Source organism: Rhodnius prolixus, unplaced genomic scaffold (assembly GCF_049639745.1).
Source record: "Rhodnius prolixus isolate KJV_2025 unplaced genomic scaffold, Rpr scaffold_25, whole genome shotgun sequence".
In the NCBI taxonomy this organism is placed as follows: domain Eukaryota; kingdom Metazoa; phylum Arthropoda; class Insecta; order Hemiptera; family Reduviidae; genus Rhodnius; species Rhodnius prolixus.
Window position 1 is genome coordinate 190,163 of NW_027411585.1, and position 18,991 is coordinate 209,153.

Genomic DNA, 18,991 nt, shown 5'->3' on the forward strand with positions numbered 1-18,991 from the left:
GGTGAAGACTAGCGCTATTGGAAGGAAGGGCGGTTATTAGAAAATGTGATGTAGAGGAGATAGGAGAGTCAACTAGATGTGAATGTGCTGGCAATTTCACTAGTTGTGGACAAGAAAGTAAGCGCGTGTATGAGGAGAGAAGATTCCAGAACAGGTCGAGCGACAAAGGTACGGGTCAGCGTTGGTTAAAGAGCTCCTAGAGGAAGGAAGGTGGACTGGAAGAGAGCACTGTGGGAGAGAGCGCTCGAGGAAGGGAAATTAGATGTGGGAGGCAGCCAGTGCTGGAGAAGTACAGTTAGATGTCTATTACCGGAGCGGCGGCCCATTACCGACCAGTACGTGGGAACTGTGCTGCACTCTGAGTTGTCACAATCGCTGGAGCCGCACAGTAGACCCTATTTAAACCATATTCTAATATCCATGAGTATATTTAGTAGAATTATTCTTTCATAAAACTTGTTCCAATTCTTTTTACTCTCGTCGCTATTGTAGTAGCGAATTTTTACTTCCGTTTCCCACCTGGAAAAGTTGGTTTTTAAAAAAATCTGGGGAGCGTTAGTCTGAATTACGCAATTTTGGGTTTAAGCCCCCCCCCCCATTTGAAGAAAAAATCCACTCGTCTTTCTTTCTCGGGGGCGAATATTTCAAATACGTGCCTCTAATTTCAAAGAGGTATTTTCAAAATGAGATCTATTCCCACAGAAAACCTAAACTTTAAGACTTCCTGGAGAAGTCAGCTTTTGTTTGCTTTGGACTAATAAGGGTAACAAAAATCTTAATTATTTTAAATACGCAACCTAATATGTATTCGCTTAAACGGTGCCTTAGTAATGGTTGGGAACAGACAGCCGTAATTGGTGAAACTGACCAATGTTGGCCTTCTTCGAGGATCAATTTGTGGCAGAAACTCGCTCCAGTTTCTCTTATTGCCACCCTCAACATTCTGACTCATAATTTTCTCCCTGACTTCCATCTGGAAATATATTTCCTTCACAGGACATCCTGTCACTAGTCCTCCGCCCTAAAATGAAATTTTCTAGACAAATTTTTGATATACATAATTGTTATGGAACTGTATAATCTCTTGCGGAAGTTTAAATAATGGAAAATATTTCTGAGCCAATCTCAAAAACTTTAAAATTTACTGCGACGATTCGTGTTTTAACTAGAATTTCACCTACACATGGTCAAAACACACTGTTCCTAGAGTAAAGGTACCCTATAAGGGATATCTCCAAACGAACTTCGATAGAGACGTCCTACCCAGAGAAAGTGACTATCGAAGATCGACTAGCAGGAGGAAGTACGAATAGTAAAGTTTAACTCTAATAATTTGGAACGGAAAGGAGTGTGCTGGTAGCAGATATTCATAGTTAAGGTGAGTAAAGAGCTATCAAGGCTTCCCTGGCCGCCGAAGACTTCTTCACCTCTTGTCAGTTTAGTAAAAACAAGTAAATACCTGGAAGAAGGATAAACATTGTAGATAGCAAATAAAAACTTAACCATTCTCTGAGGAGAAAATAAATCGCACTAAATCAATCGATAATTCGTTGATGGCCAGATTAAAGTGAGCAGGACAGCTCCTATCACTGACCGTACAATTATCACCCATTAAATAACGCGGTCCGATATCAAACATCGCTGGCTCTCTGAATTAGTGCTCAGCTGCCATCATAAATTACCTTCTTAAATGCTGATCTCTGTATGCACATAAATTCCACTACTTATCAACTTGTTTTTATTCAAGTTTTTATAACTTGCGCACCATATTTGGAATGTTGAGAACATACAAATTATAAACACCCGCAACATGGCGAGCATGACTAAACAGCATTTCGTTTTAACAGACTATTGTAATTCAATTATATTCCGTTTTAATGATCTTATTAGTAATATTGCCCTCTCCAGTTCCTAGTGAGAGAAAGCAATGCCTATTTTTTCTGGCTCTACCAATTAGGGGTCGCACAAGGTAGTCAGAGAATTGCGATCGCGTCAGTTTGTCTCGCCGGAAATATCCGAACTGCTCCATACACATTTAAACTTTATTACCTTTATTTCTACAATTTTAGCCAGAAAATTTAATTAGCAGCATTTCTGTGAGAGGGGGGATGTTGACGTCACTCTTTTTGTTATTATAATGAGCGGTTGCACGAATTAAGTAATATTTAGAAAGATTAAATAAGGTGCTAACTTTTTAGAGTAGATAGTAGGTCTTGCCCGGAAATGCTAACGTTATGACTTTTCCCTTCCCCTTTCACCCGGTGAGTAATCAATCACACTTTGCAGATGAGCAGCTTAATAATTAGAGCTTCCAGCGGAAATACCTGTTTTGTTGTCCCTAGAGTCTTAAAAAGTTTTTCTGCTTGTGTGAGCGAAATCACCAACATTAACTCAAAAACCAAAAATCCCAGAAAGATGAAATTAGGAATTTCGCTTAGATACCAAAACAGGAAGGAAGCCTTACTGAATGAATTTTCAGATTTTTTAAGATTTTCTTTAAAATGACTCCTGCAAAATTCTTTAAAACTTGATGTGGGCCTCTTGAGAGCATTAAGAAGAGAGCTAATTATCTTAGAAAACAGCGTTTTGTAAGTGAACTATACGCAAAGATTTTATTTTTATTTGCCAATAAAATATTTAATATTCCCTCACATTACCATTTCCGCTTGTGTTACTATTATAAAACAGGAAATATTACTTGAGAAAATCTCGATTTTTAGATCAATTATTTTAATTGCTCATTCTGAAATTTCATCGAATACCTTTTTGGGAAAATATTGTGTAAAAAAAAAATTAAAATATATTTTAATTAGAAATAATTCGCATTAAAAAATTGACCAACCAGAATAGAGAATTGAAGAACCAAAATGTCGGTGGATGTGGAGCCAACAGGAAGCCATGATGGTGATAGCTAGCCACGCCCACATCAGACTGACCACGCCTGTACTAATGAAATCATGACTGGGCAACCTTTACAAAAAGGTTGTTTATTATTTTATTATAACTTTTAGAATTTGTAGTTTCTCTTGCTTTTTTGAACCTGGAAGTGTTATTGCAAAAATGTCAAGCGCTGTAAATTGTAGTTTTATATTTAATTACTCTTAATTCATTTATTTGGAGTATGTAACATCAGAATATAAATAAAAAATATTTAAAAGATAGGTCTAAAAAACACAGTTTAAATAATAAACTTTAGTTAGATATATTGATATCGGTTATATCCGTTTTGATGTCCCCTGAACCTGAGTCCGTAAAATGATTTTGGAAAATTGTGTGACGTGGACGGACCCTATATCACATATTTAAAAATAGCAAAAACCTTAAATTTAATAATTAATGTTCGAAAATGGCGTATAAAGATTAAATGTACTTTAATCTGTTACTTTTATTTCATTTATCTTCATAAAAAATATCGTCCATGGCAGATCCGCAGGATGGGTGGAGATGTTTCTTTCCAAGTGCCATTGCTGGGTTTCGTAACTTTGGCAATATGGAGTATCCAAAACAGAATTTTGTTTGTTTTATTGTGACCGTGTTTACGATAGCAATCATTAGTCACAGTGTTGCCAACCATATAAGAGAATGAGGACAAGCGGGGACAAAACAAAAATTCCTTCAAGTTAATATTCCTACCGCGCATTCAAAATATCATACAAAAAACAAATAAACTGAAAGGAAAAAGAATACAAATGATGTTAAAAGAAAGAAAAGATGAAATAATTGTTTTTGTTTTGTGTTTTTTGTTCTTTATGTTAAAGCTTTTTAAGAGATGAAATGTTATGGTGTTGGGGGAGTAGGTGACGCGGCAGGAGTAGTTACACACTGAGACAGCAGAGTGTGCTGGTCGGGCTACCGTAGCAAAGATCCTCTTCTTCTGAGAGTCGCTTCTTCCTTTTGTATCCTGGACTGTGAGCGGATCAGAAGAGTAAAAGCTAGCGTCTATCTTGAACAGTGAGAATGTTTCTCTTGGCTACACGGACACACTGTAGCAGAATGGTTGGGAGCTAGCTGGCGACGAGGGCAAGTGGGGTTTTAGCGCGGTCGGGTGTCATTGAGCAGCACTCGGATAGAGCGAGGTAGGAGGTTAAATGTGTTGGCGACCAACACAGTGAAGCTCAGAGAATTCCATAGTGTGTTAGTGTGAGGTATAACCGAGTGTTTATGTTCGCCTAAGAGTAAGTGAGATGGAGTGATTGTGTGTGTGTGTGTATGTGTGTGTGTGTGTGTGTGTGTGTGTGCGTCTGTGTGTGTGAGTGAGAGAGAGAGATTTGGGGTCGGCCCAGTTCGATAGTTGTCGGCCGTGTTCGCCGTGCGACTCCCTAGCTTTCGAGTCAATAAGGTGCAATGTCCGTGTGTATACGCTGCCACTGCTATATCTGTATATACATGTAGATATATTGTTAGAGTGTGTATGTATACGTGTTTGGTGGAGTGCCAATGGTTGGCCAGCCTGCTTCATGTCCACCAGCTCCACATACACTCAGAGTGTCACAGTATGTTGGTATGCGTGTATAAGTGGCGGCAGTCTTGTGCCAGTACGCCATCTACCCACTATTGTCATTACTACTGCTTCTGCTGGCTGTTGTACAGACGGCTCTGCTAATAGACACACGGCTCACCAGTGGGTGGTCCTCCTCGCATATATCGCCTCCATTACATCAACACTCTCGCTCGACCCCATTAAATCCAATAATATCATTAACATTTATACATTACATAGACACACACACTGATCACCCGTAGTCATGCAGTATGTATTGAGCTCCGCCAAGTCCAAGGCTTGGATCCGCTCACTGTTTTCCTCTAAGAGGAACCGAGTGTAAACAGAACATGCGATCTCTCCTCATAGATAGGCTTGATAACCTATTAAGTGTTTAAACTGCATATTGGTTGCAAGGGTAAGATCAGACTATGTTTCTCAAATTTTGGGACAAATTTCACTTCTAACGATATTCTACAATAACGAGATCATAAATTGTCCTTAAATTACACTTTAGAGGCAACTGAACCCTCATTTTTTCAGAAGTATCTTAAAAAGGTTTTGCTGACAAAATCACAAAAGAATTTAAAATCGGTTCTGTCAAGTGGCACTTTCGATTGGCAGATTTAGTCTCGAGATCTTATTTCCTGGTACCCTGAGAGCATCCAAATCAATCATTAAATCGAACTTCCCGAGATTTTGCGATTTAGAGTAATGCAGGGCATATGCCTTTTACGAGAACTTTTAGGTAGAGACGCCCTTTCGATTTAGGCAGGAGCAAGGTAGAGTTTATTGTAAATCCCCTTTTTTGGGGGGAAGAAGGGGATATGTTGTTTTCCCAAAAACCCACACCACAACTCGCCAAAAGCCCAAGTATGTGAACCACAAAGCATGTACTTCGGGAGAAAACAATTAATTGCAAAGTTTGGCTCGAATCAAGTGAGAGAAAGTGAGCAAATTCCAGTAAGTTACTCTGGAATAGGAAATGGTGGGGAGCAATGATTAGCGATGAAGAAATAATCGACGCGCAAGTGGGTCATACACGCTATCCCCGCGCAGCCTTGGGGCGCGCAGTTTCGTCACCGCTCTAACGAGAACAAGGTGTGTGTAGTTACTGGCTGACACTTCTCATACCATCCATTTCTTGTTAGCCTTCGAAAAATATCTTTGTAAATCATTTTTATATCAATATTTCTGTTGTTACGTAAATCACTCTGGGTAATTAGTTACTCTTTCTTTTTCCTCTTCGTGAGAGAAACTTTTGGGACTGAAAGGGATTTCCATTTTCCTGGAAATTATAGTTTTCCAGCAGGAAAAAAAAATTGGTATTCAAAACTGGATTGCATGATTGTCTGTCAGCGTTCGGAATTGGATTTTTCTACTTATCAACCCGAATGAGACCCCAAAATTAGTTTCTCTTCAAAGTCAGCCGACCGGAAATGCTCCTTCATTGAACACTTTGCATTTTTGCTAAAATGGTTCCTGTTTTATTTTTAGTTTGGGATATTCGCTGCCTGTATGTTGATCTATTAATTTTGTTTGTATTGTTTCGAAGTGCAAGATTGTTAGATAGGTTTTTCTCTCTAATTTTTGTAGGGATTCACCAAAGGGTGTTATTAGAAATTGGGCATCTTGGGAACCAACAGGTGGGAGACTGGTTTCTGTCTATATGCTCCCCCCGTTTTTTTAGGGGAGGAAGTGCTGCCAAGCGATAACACGAGGCTAAATAGTTAATGAGCCGATAGAGTTGGCAAGGCTGCGAGCAGGAGCCTACTGCACCACCTTGTTGAAATAGACCTCCTTCGACAATTGATTGCTGTCCACCGAGAACTACCGGACTCATTAAGTCGTACAACTCGAGACAGATTGCATTGTGACAGAAGTTGCACATGATTTCTTAAATATTTGTTTCTATCTGAAAACCCTTCGACCCGTCTGCTTCCGCTGATCTTTTTAATACGATTGTGAAACACTAAGTACTCAAAAGTTATCATTTTCTTCAACTGAGAGAAATATCAGAAATACTGTCTGGTTTCTTACCAAATTTACTTGGTTCTATCGCTCCTAACTCTTAATGATGCTGTCTTCTAGTTTCTGTGTTATGAAGTAATTAAAATATCTTCTGAGCCACTATTCTGCTAATTATTTATTTTAACGCAAAGCTATAAAGACATTGTCTTTAAGTGCAGCTTGGTTTACGGAAGCTTGCAAACTGTTTTTGCCAGATTCAGAAGAACTCATTTTCTTTTGGAAGAAGTTTTCCATGTCTTAGTTGGTAAAAATCGACATCTTTGGCCAATATTTCCATTCAAAAAGTATTTTAAAAGAAGTTAGTTAAAGACAACCATTTTTGTAAACATTTAGCCACCAAATTTGCCGTCTCGAATGAGAGAAGCCAAGTACACTAAACTAAAATCTCCATTTCAAAGTTCCTATTACAGGTACAGGTATACATACGAGTATATACGCAAGCAAGATCGTCACTTTTTTTAATAATCACTTTATTTCGTACGTTTGCCTTAAATTCTTCGCCTATTTTTTGGACTAAAGTACCAGACTCACCCAGCTTCTTGCCGCATTTGGCTAACTATAAGTTTTCTTTTATCTGTGATCTTCCTTCAAAGTAACATTACCATGGTTACACACCTAAACATACACAATTACTACTATTAATAATTCCAACGAGTTTGCGGTACTAACTCAGTTTAAGAAGTTGACGCGATTACATAAATTTCTGTTGGCTGCTGAAGAATATGGCGGTAAATTCCGGAACAAGCTGTATTCATGCATGTTTATTTACATAGTGCGTTGGTTGGATTCCATAAGGGAAAGTGTTAGTTACTGTTTGTGTGGAAAGCAAATTGGCGGGCTAGTTGACCCGCTCAGATAACGGGGCGCCACCACAACGGGCCATCTTTTCACTCATTCTCTCCTCTTTACGCTCCATCATTATTATTATGGTTACCTTCAGCCGACTGTTACACAACTCTAACCTTCCGGCCCCTACTCCTCACTAGTGCTGGCTGTTAGTCAGATCTGGGCTGCAGAGTTCGGTCTGTTGATCCGCGTTCTTGTGTAGTCAGCTGTCTGGTCTCTGCACGACCTCAGTTACTCACTACAGTTACGTTCCGCTGTTTGGTCGTCCTGACTATAGAGATACCGCTACTATTACGTCTTTACCAAAATACCGTATTCTCCTTCATTACTCTACTTTGATTACTATTTTGCCCATCCTAAATAATATAACATATTCTGACCAATTATTACCTTTTGCAAATAACGTTGACTTCTAATTTATAGCATCTAACTTACTAAGGCAAAGGAAGAACCTTCAAAACTTTCTTTTAGGTTGCCACTTCCGACCTAACTCGAGAAATCACTAACTCGTATTCTCTTTTACAGTTTACGAAATAGTGTTTGCTTTAACCTGTGGGTTTGTACTGAAAAGATGGTTTAAATATAAAATAACTGTTCTATATAAAAATTCTAATCATGGACGTTTGACGTCGCAGCTGCCCAACAACAAAATTAGAGAAGTGGTAGGCCTGACACCAGTTATGGTTAGCTTCCAATGAAACTTTTGGTTTCCTCTAAAAGTGAACCAGTAGCATTTCCGGTGGACTGATATCCCTCTAACTTTGGCTTTTTCCTACGCATTTGTTACTCATACATATTACACCCTAGAATGTACCAAAGCAGCATATTAGAGAGATAGGTCAAGAAGCCGCTTAAGTGAACTCTTTGAGGAAAATAAGTCCCGCGAACTGCTCTACATTTTTCTTATATATAGAATATTCAAAGAATCATTTCTTTAAATAACTTTGTTCTAGATTGGCTATGGAGAGGATATGGTATTGTGTCACTCCTTGCGCACAACTAACTCTAGATGATTTCCGTTAGTGATAAAACCTCCAAAACGAACAATTTTCCGACGGCCCGATCTTCCAGTGTATCCACTCCAGTCACACTCAAGTCTACTTTAAACAGGCGTAATAAAACTTCATGGTGTTCTGCAAAAACAACTTCATCTAAGTTCGAGTAGATTTACTTTATCTTAGTGTCGCAGATGAAGGGTTAACCGAACCGCATTTCATCACATAAAAATGATAACTTCCAGACAACCACAGAACAAAGAATTTACAGGAAGTTGATGGGTGTGAAAATGGATTCAGCTGATAATTAATATACGGATGGCAGGACCGACCTCATTCTGGTGGACGGACGCCTGCAAGCCAGTTGGACTTTCTTTAGATGCAACATAGCATTACCAATACTGCAACAATGCCAACCTCAATATTCAAGTCTTAATGAGCGCACGATTCAGTTGTTATTGCACCTTTCTCTTGGTGTTAGTGCAGATGTCTTTAAGTAGGAGTCATTCCACTCATTACCCATGAAGATGCCCCCTTACCGCACATCCTAATTACTTTCGCCTGGCCAACTTGAGCAGCTTTCATCGGCCCCCTCCCAGACTGCCTCCGCCACTTCCGCTAGTCTACAAGCTTGCAACTAAATCATCAGTGGAAATCTCATATTTGTAGCTAGGAGTGACAAGTGTGGTAACTAAGATTTCATCATAGTTCCGTCTCTGTGTCTTTCCCCACTGTTGAAAGTAACCACCAAAGTTTCAAGTTAAAAAAAATTCTATTCCCTTAGGACTAGAACTCTGGCTATCCTAGAACGGCCAGAAAAAATGTAATAATACATTTGAATCACAGTACAAGGCTGGATTACAGGCTCAGCACATCAGTGTAGAAAATGAATCCATTAGTTGAGCTGTAACGGGAACCTTCAACATTTTCTTGTTTAACTTTCTACTTCGTTAGATGTGATAAATATGGAGTCATTTGATTTAGTTTTGCGTCTGTGTTTGCGCTGAATGTTGCCCAAATGTCACTGAACCAACCAGAACGGAACTAACAGAACACGAGACTCTTGGCGTTCCCAGCAATTCAACTATTTCTTCCTTTGCTGAAGTTAATTTCTGTTTCCTTATTCTAGCAAATTACTGAATAACAGCGTTGTGGCAGACACTCTCTGACTGAACTAATTATTTTCTAATTTTCATTGGGAAATTTTGTTTTCCACTTAAATGTATAATTTAACTGGCGACCTCTTCATATTCTTGAAGCACCCCGTTTAGTGCAGCTGTTGATGGAGGGATGTCAACATGCCTTCAGTAATGTACAGTAACACTCCAACTATCGTACGAATGACGCGTACTGCAAATTCGAGAGCTGTTTTACAATGAGTTGGAACAGTGGTCTCCTTGTCCAGGTGGCTAACCTGACTGTCCACTTCTCGGAAAGCACCATACTCGGAAAGCTCATTCTCAATAACTCGGTTGGTGTGCCTTGTTTTGGAATGACGCTTCACAACTCTTCCCTATTAAAGCAATCATATGGCTTGTTTGCTAGAACTTGTGACGTACAAACTTGATATACAAAATTTGACTTTTGCAATTCTCTCTCTTAGAAGGAACAAGTAAAAACTGGTGGCTAAGAAATACACCAAGTCAAAAACAAAAATTGATGGAGGATATTGAGAAAACACAAACCAATCGATCTTAATGTCGAAGCGATAATATGTAATTGTGGAATTTTGAGTTTGGGCTTCCTGGTTGTAACGAGTTCGTGGTAAGATAAAGGGCTGACTGGGAGAAACCAGAGATTTCTCCACACAATCGGATGTACCTAACTTTGAAGGAGGATGGACCACGAAAACGGTCAGAGTGGAAATATATTATTCGCTCGCTCTTTATTAAAATCATCGATATAAATGCTTACTGATGTCCAGATTAAAAGCAAAACCGAGAGCGGCGTTAGTACATTTAATCTGGCAATTAAGTCAAAATAAATTCTTTATTAAAAGTTTTGGAATTAAACTTGTCAGCATCTAAGGAAGATGACGCCTAGAAGTTTTTTCAGTGCAGTTGCCAGTCTCAGGATAGTGTTCTTTAGTTACAGGCAGCACTTTCCGTTTACGAAGAAGCTCATAGATCTAAGAGTATGCTGCTAGATTCGAACCCGGGAATCCAGTGAGCTAACCACTGAGCGAATTGCTTCTCTGCTTCTGGTTATTAAAAGCAGTTTTGTCGTTTTACAGCGACGCATGATCTCAAAGCATTCAGCTCGCTCAATCAATCCATTGATCAGTAATTGAGCGAGAAACTTTTGCATTATTATTATTATTATTGTTAAATATCTATTTGGTTAGATCAATTGTGTTTTTAGTTCGATTATTGTGGTCAGAACAAATTGGCGGCCTTCTGCGCGCTAAACAATGGCGATAGATTACAAAATCAAATTATTAAAATTGATAACGTTACAAATTAGATAAATCAGAAATAAATGGCCAGCTGATGTAACTATTAGCTGGACGGTGAGGCTAGGTGGCGACCAGCCAGAATCTAGATGGACCATTTTGCTCGACTCTGATTTAAATATCATCAGTCTAGAACTAGCCGTCAAACGGTACACTTGGCTACAGATATATTTAGTTCATATACTCCACTGGTGACAATACCGATCTGATGATCGAACCAACTACCGGGCGTCCAAACATCCATTCAAATACACGAACTTTACGTTCTCAATCGTTAACGAAACAAAAGAAGGTGTCATTCAACTTCGTGTAGTTTCTAAAGGACATGGTCATAAGATTAATATCGATGACGATAGTTCAATCGATAGCGACTCAAGTGGTACTTCAGATTGATCGACTTTTTATCATTAGCGAGCACCTAATGAAAAGTCAAATTTGATCTTCAGCAAATTTTCGTTCCCCTTCCTAGCAATCAAAAGTTGAACTTCTTCCGCTGAATCAGCTTAACTGTTCAAAGGGTGGGGGAAAATAACTTCTTTCCGGTCAACAGTTCCAAATTTTATCACCAGCCGCGCTCCTTCATGCCCCGATGAGTCACCCGCAGAAAAATTCACCCATTTCTGAAAAAATCTTTTTTTTTTTAGTTTAGACTCACTCAGAAGCACCAAGAAGGAGAGAGGATTCTAGTTTGTAGAAGGGACGCCTGCATGTCTTTGTAGATATCGGGAGATTTATGTAGAAAATGCATTGTAACAATTAACCCACAACTCCATGTGTAATCATTAATTTATGCGAATGTGCATAATTTATGTGACCCGATAAATATGCACTTTCTTGAACCATGCAAACTGATAATAGTGGCATTGATACAGTCAGATAATTATCACCAGGTTGGCTCAAATTCTGTCAGGTCAAACTCAAACTCAACCCTTTTTTAGAAACTTTTTTTCGAACTCGAAGGGCCTTGCAAGTATATTTATGGTAACAGTTGGACACGTTTGCAGTGACAGCTCTTAGCAGTAAGCCAAAGGGAGTAAAAAAAATACCTCAAGTTAAAATTTGGTTAAAATTAAAACAAAATGAATAGATGCATCTAGACGAGCGAATTCGACTTCGAGGAGTACGATCGCCAAGAATCGCTTCAAATTGAAAAATAAATCCTCTCTTCTTGGTTTGATCGTAATAAAATCAATATGGAGTTTTGAAAAAGGGTTTTTACGAAAGAGTTTGTTTTCTGTAAACGGAAGTTGATGTGGAACGCTTTGGGAACACTATCAGCTGATCAAAGTTATTTGTTGCAGTCGCAAAGATCCACTACATCAGCTGCGGTCAGTTGTGCTCAATATAAATTGTATGAATAAATTATTAAATTTGATTTATCTATCTGTTAATAAATTTACTGTTTTAGAACTGAGATCAATAATCAGAGTTTCTAAACTAATAGATTATACCGAGGAGACATACATCCTACTTTTAAGTTTGCTGTTTAGCTGATGTACGGTTTACGAACTGTATTGGAATAGCAAGAACGATTGGGCATTGAGGAGAGCACAGGTGAGAATGTTGTGCATTGTAGTAAGATAAAGTAGAGATAGTTTACAACAGAGAGTCTGTCCTTATAATAGTGTGGCAGAATGGCCGGAATGTCTAGATTTCATCTCCAAGGGAGGTCGCATTAGAAACATTCGGTCAATAGGACAAAGAGAGAGATTAAGATTAAGTGAGAAAAGTTGATTGAAACTATTTTGTTGGGAATGTAGAAGTATTGATGAATCTCTTATTTTGTTTAGTTCTGCGTAAGAAGCCGAAGGCGGTGAAGTAGCTGGTTGCAGGTGGGGGTAATTTATTAGTGAGCAGACCGCAGCCTTTACCGCTTTCTGCACCCTCTTTGGCTTATTTAAAGTTTCCGTTTTAAAACTTTGCTCCAGCTTCTTTTTTGTCCGACCAACTTCCGGCCGCAAGTTAATAGAATTATTGGAAGTTTTTTAAACACACACCTAAAACCAAATATTTCCTCTTTCAAGTTACTATACACTTTAAACTTGATTTGTTTTATAACTTTTCCTTTCTATTAATCCCGGAAAAGTTTTGAAACCTATTTTCCATTTATATTTAATGCTTAAGTTTCTAAATTTGAAGAAAATAGAAGCTCCAAACTTTACAAACAACTCAAAAGCGGCTCTTAAAATTTTCTGCTTCCTTTTTGCGCATTACTGATAGCAACTCAAATTTGTTTAAATCAGCTTCCCATTCAAGTTGCAGAATTAGCGCATGATGATGTTCTTCCCAATCGCATCTTGTACCCAGGAATTGTCAGCCGCTGTTTGTTTTTCATTTGATTTTGAATCAATGAGTTTAAACCAATCTGTGATTGGAAAAAGAATTTTTCACACACACTTCTCGTTGACCAGAATCTGTACCACCAGATGGGATGGATGTCCTACATAGTCGCAATGGCGACCAGTCCCTCTCTAAGGGCTAGCACAATTCTACGTAATACAAGCTTCTACTATTTAGTGCTTAAAGCCAAACATCCACGTTAAAACTTGATTCCATTATCCATTGTTTGTTTCTTGGAAGGGAAAATTCGGCTAGAGAATAAATGCAAGTTACAGCCAGGAAAAGCATGAGTGACGATCATCGTTAAGACTGTATGACCATATTGGGGTCGGAAAAGCAGCTGGAAAATTTTTTGACCAATGAATCGCTTAAATCTGGCGGATCACGTTTCCAAGCTTCTTTTCCCGGGATAAAAAGCTTCCGCGAAGGAGCTATTCCGGATTCGCTTCCAGCTACCATCCACTTGTTATCCATTCATGTACCTACTCATTAGTAGATCTGAACTGACATTTTTAATATTTTTTCTTGGATATATCAATTAGGATCGAAGAGGAATGACTGTAGTTAGGCAGTCTTTTTTAATAAAATCTCCGATTCATGATATTTACATTGGTCAGCATTATTAAATGAATTGATAAATCCGGTCTGAAGAAAAATGTAAACATTTTTTTTTTTTTTGCCACAATTTTCGTGAAGTTAACTTTTGCCAACTTTTTAATCTCACTACAATACAGACAAGTAAACCAAATTTTTTGCAAGCAGACTCATTTAAGTGGGAACAAGGAGTAGACCTCCTCTAATTGCGAGTTTAAGGAATGGAGTGTTTTATATCAATATAATATCGACAGAAGTAACCATATTGAATTACCGGAAGTACGAATCTCTTGAAACGATTCCGCAGTTTTCACACAAGATTGGTCGCTTCTGTTTCACATTCTCTTCTTGATATCGAATTTGACTAGCGGTTCCTGCAGTCATTTTGTGCGTGAGCTCAAATCTTCCCATTAATTGAAAGGATCAACTCATTATGAATGAAAACAGAAAGTTACTTTCTATGCCGGGTAAAGCCACCAGTAAGCAATAAGACTCATTTTCCCAAAATTTATCTTAAGCGCAATGCTTTGTGTTAGCAAGAGGAAGTGAAAAACCTCTCTTACGTAGTTATTGAGGTACTCGAATCTTCTTTATTTTCATCAGAAAACCGAGGAAATCCTCCTTAATAATCTTTTTTAACGATAAAACATTGCCGGGTCTCAACGATTTACCAAAGTAAAACATGAAACACACAACTTTGAGACTGAAGAGAGCGCGAACTTTGTTATAAAACTTTGAAGTAACTTTGTTTAAACAACTTTGCCCAGCAGAAGGCCATAATATAACCCATTTACCAACACTTCCGCCAGTGAACCCTCCCCTCACTCTCGATATATATAGAGTGGGAGAGGGCATAACTCAAAACGGGGGCGGACTTCATTAATCCTCAAGCAATCGTACCCACCAAAAATATTCCTTTTGTTTTTGTAGACATGGCTTATTTCGTCTTGATGGGTCCATTAGAAGTGGATAATATTGAAGAAATGGCAACGAAACTTCCTGAAATGAACTTGAAATTTCAAATTAGGTGATTAGTCGTGTGAGGACGATGTTCAGTAGCACTCTGACTTCCAGCATAATTGTCAAATAACAGAACAAAGGACAATCTAATTCATTTGAAAACAATTTGTATGGGACGAAGCAACTCGCGCCTGTCCGGATGTTGTACCGACACAGCCCCAGCCTGTCACCAATCCAGTGCCTCCTAGAGACCATGAAATTAGTATCTTTGTAAAAAAATAAATAAATAAATACAAAAAATCTATTAATCTAATTTCCCTTGAAAATTCTGCACGATTTCAAAACTTCCTACTACGTTTTGTAAGAAAAATGATTAAATTAATAAATTTTTAATAGCTTAGAGTCGGCTGAAAGTCAAATGAATTTCTGTTAAATTTAGAATATAAAACCATTAGTGCAATCTATCGGAAATGGGCTGTACAAAAATGTAATTTATTCATTGAAAGCGCGGAAAATCCAGGCACCAGGGCGCGCTGTAACTGGGGCAAAGGGTGGCCTTTCTGCGCCATATTTTTATAGCACCATAATTACTATTAATTAATTTGGTCAATTAATTAAAATACTGTTTATTAAAGATGGAGTTTTACCGATGTTTCACGCTTCTGCCACTGGAAACCTCAAGTTTTCCCATTCGTTAAAACTCGAAACTGAAAACTTAACACGATCTCGAGAATTCCTCACACTAGGAGTGAGAAGTACAAAGAAATATAAAATGTGATCGATTTCACATCCAGTTCATTACCAAACTCAACCCTCTATATTAATAGATAGTGTCAACTTGCGGAAGGCAGTTGAATACAAACTGGCGCTAAATGGCCTCCACGTTGGAGCGAAGTTGGCGCTAATAATCTGGAGCGGTTTATTAAGTGATTAGTACAGGTGGCAATGCGCTGATTTAGTTCTTCCAGCGCGCGCGGTAGTTTCAGTCACTGCTGCGTGATGCATAACTCTTTGTTCTTTAACAACCACTGCATTCAAAAATTCCCTTAATCAGGTGCATTTTAATGTACGTATGCCATGTGTTACTCAAACCCCATATTGCGCTATACTGCATCACAGCTCCCCAGAAACCCGTCAATCGTCCCAGAAAAGCAAACAGAAGTGACGGGATAATGGACAGTCGGTTTGATTAGTAATTCTAATACATTACTCATGCGGTTTATATATGCTCATTTCTTTTAGGATCCAACAAAATCTCTATTTTTAATGCTAACAATTTCTAGTCTCGAGAACATGGACAAAAGTTATGTAAGGTCTGTCTATTCGGTTGGATTCAAACTTTCTTCAACGGAATTATGTTATTATTTGTACAATACTGGAGTCAACTACCCGTTTCGTATAAACTCATAGTTTGAAGAAAAATAAATTACGTAAACTACATTAAGAAAAAGAGGTGTGACTGTTTGTCCCAGAGTATGGCCTCTCGAAGTTATATTGTCAAATTGTGGAAGCCCATAAGGACTGGCATTCTTTTGGCAACCAATCAGCATTTGTATTTCTTCCTTCAACCGGTTTTCCAGTAATCTGGAAGCAAAATCTTTACGGCCTTTGAAAGAAGAGCGTTCCTGATAAAGAGCTTAAAACTTAATAGAGAGCTTAAAGCTGGCTAGTTTTGAATCTAGTTAATACAATATGGAAGTTGTTCACATTATTGTAATCAGCGCTGTCTGTGTGCAGCCTCACAGAACTGGTTTCTATAAAATAAAAATAAAGAAGTGAGAGGAGAAGACGCGACTGGGTGGAGAGGGGTCACAAGAGATGTAAAGTGTAGATCACAGGCGAGTTGTGCCCCCTCTGCGCTGAACTCTCTAATCTAGCTCCGTCTACAATCTAACTCTGTCCCAAGCTTTTATACATAGTTGTAACTTTATTAGATTTATTATCCAACAGGATAACCTTCTGTCTTAAGGAGACCAACTCTTGTATTTAAGAATCTCCTTTTCAAGTGTTTTCAGGAATGTTTCAGAATTCGTGGACGACTTGACGAACTATTCACTTCCTGGTCGACTACATCCTGGTTACTGTTCACTTGATGGGTGCGCTGGTTTCCATCAAAACATACTTCTCAATTTTATCATAAACTCGTATAGATTTAGGAAGTTACTGCATTAACAAAACCGGAAAAAGCTATGTGTGTTCAAAGCGGATTTGCAATTCTTAAAGGGATTGCAATATTCGACACATTGCAGTTTTTCAAATTTCAAACCTCTATATATTTCTTCGTATTGTTCCGATTTTAAAGATTTCTTTACCAAATTGTAGAGAAAAGTCTGCTCTATGTCAGCTAGAATCAGCAATGTTTTAGTTATATTAGTTTTTGAGATACAAAAGGTTAAAATTTGAAGTATTTGAAAACCTCCAAAATTTAACCTTTTGTATCACGATAAGTATTATCACTACAACATTGCTATTTACGCCACTTATAGAGTAGACTTTTCTCTACATTTTCGTAAAGAAATCATTAAAATCAAAAGAATAGAAATAGATAGGTTTGAAATTTGATCGATTTGAACAAATTTTGGAATTTTATCTTTTATAGTAAAAGAGCAAAATTTTGTAAAAGTTGGGCTTTTGGTTTTTCAACGTTGCGCTTTTTCGAGCTGTTTTTGACGATCATCTCTTACACTACTGCCCTACAGTTCTAATTAGAAGAATTCATAACCTATTCTTGAACGAGTCCATCTCAAGTTAATTTCTTCTAAATGGAAACTTAGCTAGGTTAGATTACTAGATACTAGATATTGTACAGGCGACGAAACTATAGCTTGTTTTAAAATAAGAACGGGGAAATGTTTCAAATAAAAATGTTAAGTATTGGGGTATATGTACAAGAAGTTTAAGAAAAATTGAAAAAATAGAGCTCAATTCAAATCTTTCAAGTTGAATACCCAAAATAAAAGATCCGTTCGGTTGTAATAATTTCCTCTTTCAAAAAATAATAAATAAACAATTTGAAACTATCAATTATCGTAATTCTGGAGAAAATTGTGTGATTCTTTGTCACGACATTGTTTCCGGTAATGCAAAATGAATTTGTTGTTATTGGACTGAGTGATGTATGAACAGTGCGCGGCATTACGTATTTATGTACATTATTGGGTACTCTCAGGTTGGCCAACCTGAGCAGCTATCCTGCCCCCTCTCTCTAACCCTCACTTTTTACTTACCAAAAAAAAAACCCTGCCTAGTGGAGGCAATATGAATCCGACTGTCCATTATGTCGAATACGGAACACCAAATGGACAGATACATAAAACAGACAAAGAAGGAGAAGAGAGTTGGATTCAGACCGGATGTAGTGTCCCAGCTCCATTAGTTAGACTAATTGATGCTGGGCTCCCGGGAAATTGAGTCGATCAATGAGCTGATGGCAACTCACTGCCTCTTCCTCATTTTTTCGGGCACAAAAATGTGAAAAATGAAAAGTACGCCCCTCTTTGAGCTATTCATGTCCACTATCAATGGTCACTTCTTTAACAATATTTTAAAGAATTTATTAATTTGTGGAAAGAAAGTAATATGAAGAGAAGTAATTTTACAATAGGCGGGTGTAACTGGGAGGTATTCCATCTGCTCATAGAAGAAATCCTAGAAAGCTAGTGGCTAGTAATTTGATTGGTTGCCTCTACAGTAAACTGCCCTGTATAGAGATCTTCGTACCCTCCGTAGTAGATAGAGGATATTACTCGGTAGTACGAGGTAGACTCCGGAGCAAATAGATAAAAGACGAAAACAGAAAAAAATCACGAAAATCCAAAAACTTGTTTCAGCGCGTTGATAGAATCGTTACCGTAATTATTTCTGTTAAAAATAATAAAATAATATCTGTAAAAACCTTACACAGTGCTAAGATAAGTGTAACAAGCAGCAGGCAGGCCTTATAATACGTACTAATCCTTATTGACTTCTAAATCACCTTGAAGAGTGCAAATATCATCTCCTTAACAAAAACTTAGAATTAAAAAAGGTTAAATATAAGGGTCGATTAAACCACCTTTTGGCGTTTTACGAAAATCTGTCGAGTAGCAAACGAGGTATTTAGAGTTAAATTTTGGTTTCCTTCGAAACAGTAAAATATTAACCTTCAAAAATCTCGATAACTTCTCGATAGATATTGTTAATATTTTACTTGTATATGGGAAAATCTATTGTCTATAATTGAGTAAATCTTAGTAAAAATCTATGGAGTAGGAAACGAGATATTTAGAATTAAATTTTGGTTTTCCTTGAAAC

At 37.8% G+C, this 18,991-nt stretch overlaps 1 protein-coding gene across 3 annotated transcripts in view; it reads right to left on the reverse strand.

Annotated features, from left to right (window-relative positions):
* The window catches only part of LOC141448384 (uncharacterized), a 39,293-nt gene that overhangs the window by 10,511 nt on the left and 9,791 nt on the right, over positions 1–18,991 (reverse strand). Inside the window, exons 1-2 of one of the 3 annotated variants that reach the window (XM_074116725.1) lie at positions 6,981–7,109; positions 2,843–2,970 (exon numbers count right to left, since the gene is read on the reverse strand). The exons of 1 other annotated variant lie outside the window; for it this stretch is intronic. The gene's annotated coding sequence lies outside the window, so the exon portion shown is untranslated. Of the gene's footprint in view, positions 1–2,842; positions 3,041–6,980; positions 7,110–18,991 lie in introns of those variants that run through there. One more of the 3 variants, XM_074116724.1, reaches the window with a different exon arrangement.